Genomic DNA, 4,334 nt, shown 5'->3' on the forward strand with positions numbered 1-4,334 from the left:
AATATCTGTTTACAGCACAACTCCAGGTTCAGGATGAGCAAAGGACCAAAACGGAAAGCAAGATATCAGTCAAATTATAGAAGAATATGAAGATCTGTCCGTATATCGTGACACTGTTCCAGAAGATGCTGCTCATTTTCGCCAAAACAACGACAGTCAACAGTCCACGGCATTGGCATTCAGCTACTTAATAGAGAGTTTGGAAAACCCTGCCACTACGCGCGCGTCTTCTCAAGACTGTAATTTTCATCAAATAGTGACAATTCTTAATTTGAACTCAGGTTTGGCATTCACCCACTCGATAGCAGAGTTTTGAAAACCCGGTTGGCTGTAGCAACCGGGTTTTCAAAACTCTGCTATCGAATGGGTAAATGCCAAATCTAAGTACAAAGGATTGTTACTGTTTGACAAAAATTACAGTCCTGAAAAGACGCGTGCGTGTAGCGCCGGTGTTTTCCAAACTCTATCAAGTAGCATAATGCCAATGCCGTGGACTGTTGACTGTCGTTGTTTGGCGAAAATGAGCAGCATCTTCTGTAACACTGTCACCATATACGAAAGATCTTCACATCCTTTTATCATTTGACTGATATCTTGCTTTCTGTGGCTGTCCACAATCCCAGCCTTTTTGTTGCTTGTTAATGCCGTACGAAATCAATCAAAGCACAAGAGCTGAGACATTAATCTTTTCTTAGTTCTTCAGAACTTGCAAACGGGACATCACACAGTGAAATAATATAATTGAACCTGCATGGTTGTATCAAGATGTCGGGATTATGCAGCTAGCACATAAAGGACTTTTAGTGACGGTTTATAAGCATTTTTTTTCGATTACACAGTACCACTCAGACACTCACAACGCATGCATACTCACCTCTATGAACACACGTACGCAAACCCTATCCCTATGAGCATCTTCAAAGACGGAGCCAGCAAATCCTTAAAATTGATGAAGTCACCGCAGGCGCCTCGCTGTCGACGAGAACGTCGTCTACCACTGTAAGCATAATGCCTTTAAATCCTAGAAAATTCGCTTCCATGAAGAGTCAAACCCAGGACCTTACCACTAGGCTACATGTTTATAAGCATGCTATAGTGAAAATCATTATCTTCAGCGGTTGGGGACGGGCGTGGTACTAAAATTTATGTAAAACACCTTTTGGACAAAAAAGCTAGTCCTTACTTGAGCCACCGCATAGGCAACAAGGACACATTATTTATCGCGCATTTTTGCCCGTGCAGCATTTAACGGTTGCAATCTGCTTATAATAAAAAACGGGTGCAATCCTTTTTTTTCCTTTTATTGCCCCTTTGCCAAAAATTTGTACAAATATTTAGGCATCTAAATGAAAGACGCAGCTAATGTACGGCCGGCCGTAAGTTAGGCCGGTTGTACGGCCACCCTATTTTGAAAAAAAGAGCAAGACTGGCAAGTCCTTCTTTCCTCTTTCTGACAAAAAAATATACATTAGCACTGATCGGAATTGGTGTTGTCACCACCAGAATCAGATTAGATCATAAGCAAAATAAAAATATTAACCGTGCTTCTGGATGTTGTTAACTTCATAATATTGGTAAATCAAATCAACAGTTACAATATAAAATGGCAACTTCTCAGGACCTCATAGGCAACACTTTGAAAAGATGTAAACAACTTAGAACATATACAATAGTATTTTCACCGTGTAGTTAAATTCTAAACATTCAAAAAACAAGTCTTTAGGCCTCATTCCCTAGCACCAAATTAAAAAAGCATGGACTGGCTCCTTCAAATTTGTGTGAGCCTGCTATAGAACCAAGCACAAAGTACCAAACACAAGAATTGAATCAGTATAAATTAAGAGGATAGATAATCAGAGTACAAAACTGCTAAACTAGAATACAAAACGTGCTAAACTAAAATGATTTTTTTCCTTCATAAATTGGCCAGTAGAACCAAAATGGTAAAACTAACCAAATATGAAAATTTGATACAACATCAAGTATATATTGTAGTTCAGACAAACAACAAAAGATCTGCCTCCCCCAATGTTTCACATCACCCCAAATCACAGAAAAGAAAAGGCAGCAGTACCCTTTTGTTTGAGCAGAAGTATAACCTGTTATTTGCTATAGTTATTTATCACTGCTTATCACAAAACTAGTTATTTGTCTATAGTTATTTATCACTGCTTATCACAAAATTGGGGATCAAAACTAAACTGAAAGTGTTATTTTCTAGCTAATATATAAATTGCAATATGCACCAAGAACAAATTAAAATCAGTTGAAAAATGGTAGATCAGCTTAACACCAAAAATACTAGTTAGAACACGAAAAATACTAAACCAAAATACATAATTTGCTTATTGATTTCACACAAGTTGTCTATAAAAAGGAAAAAAGCAATCATCCAAATACTGAATCATGTCTCAAAAATGATAAGACAAATAACATAGGTGCTTGTGATCTACCATATGTAAAAGTAAAATATTGGAGGTCATACAAATCATATAGATACAACCACAAAACTAGACAACCATAGTTGCATAATAAACTACATACTGATGCAAATAGAATTGCTCCCGGTTTCACTATTAAAAGCTTTGCATGCATTGCTTGTAAAATTCCTAAATTCTAAAAGTAGACTACCCTTATTGTATAACCATAACTGCATAGTGGTAGTGGCTCATATAAAATTGCTTTTAAATTCAATATAAAATGCTTAGCATGCATATAGAAAATTGTTCAGAAAAATAACCAAAATCTAAACTACCAATCCCCCCTTTATCTATTGCTTAGGAAAAAAATGACCAAAATGTATGTGACAACTGATAGACATGGCTGCTCGAACACAAGCGGCGGCAAGTACGGATGTGGTGGTGACAAGCAGCACAAACTCCCTCCCACATCCACCACTGCGTCCCTGAATGACTCCCGCAGCACCCTGTCATGCTTGCCTACACCCCCATTGCAACGGACAACTATTTCAAAAATTTCAATTCCTGAACACACATCAAACAATAAAAATTGTATGTACAGCAGAATCCTAAACACATCCATCCACATCTTCACTCACCATCCTCTAGCTACAAACATGGATTGATTGCATCAATCGGTTCGTATGAGCCAGATCTAGCACCAAAACAACAAGCGCAAATTGATAAGTAGAAATGGTAAAATCAGAACCACGTCGAACAACTAGATCCCTAACCCCTCACCTCGAATCCTCGATGATGGAGATTGAAGAGCATCCATGGGGCTCTAGCGGAGAGTGCGAAGCAAGACCAAGGGATGAAGAGGAGAGGCCTTTGCCCCTTCATCAGGGCCAGCGGTGTGGAGACCTCCTTAGCCACCATGGTCATTGACCTCCCTCCTTTCTCCTCGTGGATCCAGGAAGCTCTCTCGGTAGAGCTCCCACAGCCGCGCGAGCGCCACCGCTGCTCCTCTGGTGCGGGGGGCCAGATCTCGTGAGGAGGAGGGTGGGGGCTTAGGGGGCGTGGAAGCCTCGTTGGTCTCGACGTCGTCGAGCTCGCTGGCAAGCCTAGAGAGGCTCTCCATGCCTAACCCTCACCCTACCCCTAGCTCCAAATCTCTGGATCCTAACCCGTCCATGCCTCAATCAGGGAGATGGAAGGAGAAGGGGGAGGAGGACCATTACCCGGCGGTAATACCATGAGGCAAAAACTGCCCTGCGCACCGCCACATCGCTGTCCCCGCTGCAGCCCCGCGGATCCGTGCGCCGCTCCTCGTCCTGCACGCCGCCTCATCCTCGCCGCGCCGCACCGCCACGCCCTCGCGTGTGTGCCAGCGCGCCGCCGCCGAGGAAGGAGGCGGGGGGACAAGGGGAGGAGGGGAGGAGGAGGCTGCAATGGGGCGGGAGAGAGAAGGGAAGGACGCAATGGCGGGGAGGAGTGGAGACGGCGGCGGGGCGGGGAGGAGGAGGAGGGGAAGAGGAAGAGAGAACGGGTTGGTTCTATAGAGTGGGGGAGGCGGCAGTTTCTACGTGAGTTAGCGGCTCGGAAGGGATGCCTGACCGTTAGTTAGAGGCCGTGCACACAAACAAAAATACAGCTGGCTGGTAAGTAGTCTTTACCCTAAATGAATTCACACTAAAAGGTTGTCCAATATAAATTTGCAGCTAACCTTGCATAGCTATAGTTCATATGAAAATTTTGTTATCTCAAAATTTGAATTAATATTTTGTAAATTTTTTAATATCATACAAACCCACAATTGTTTTCTCTATTGCAACATGAACAATACATACATTCCATATATTATCATTTTATTATTATATGTTTCCACTAGAATCATTACCATAGAATGGTAAGGGAAAATATCTACGCAACTGC

The 4,334-nt window shown here is 42.2% G+C and overlaps 1 long non-coding RNA gene across 1 annotated transcript; it reads right to left on the bottom strand.

Moving 5' to 3' along the window:
• Positions 1-1,533: 1,533 nt before the first annotated feature.
• Positions 1,534-3,931, bottom strand: LOC112884460. Its single transcript, XR_003227125.1, has 2 exons — positions 3,201-3,931; positions 1,534-3,114 (listed from the first exon to the last, which is right to left on the bottom strand). It is a non-coding gene; the product is annotated as an uncharacterized LOC112884460 (long non-coding RNA).
• Positions 3,932-4,334: the final 403 nt, after the last annotated feature.

Source organism: Panicum hallii, chromosome 1 (assembly GCF_002211085.1).
Source record: "Panicum hallii strain FIL2 chromosome 1, PHallii_v3.1, whole genome shotgun sequence".
NCBI lineage: Eukaryota > Viridiplantae > Streptophyta > Magnoliopsida > Poales > Poaceae > Panicum > Panicum hallii.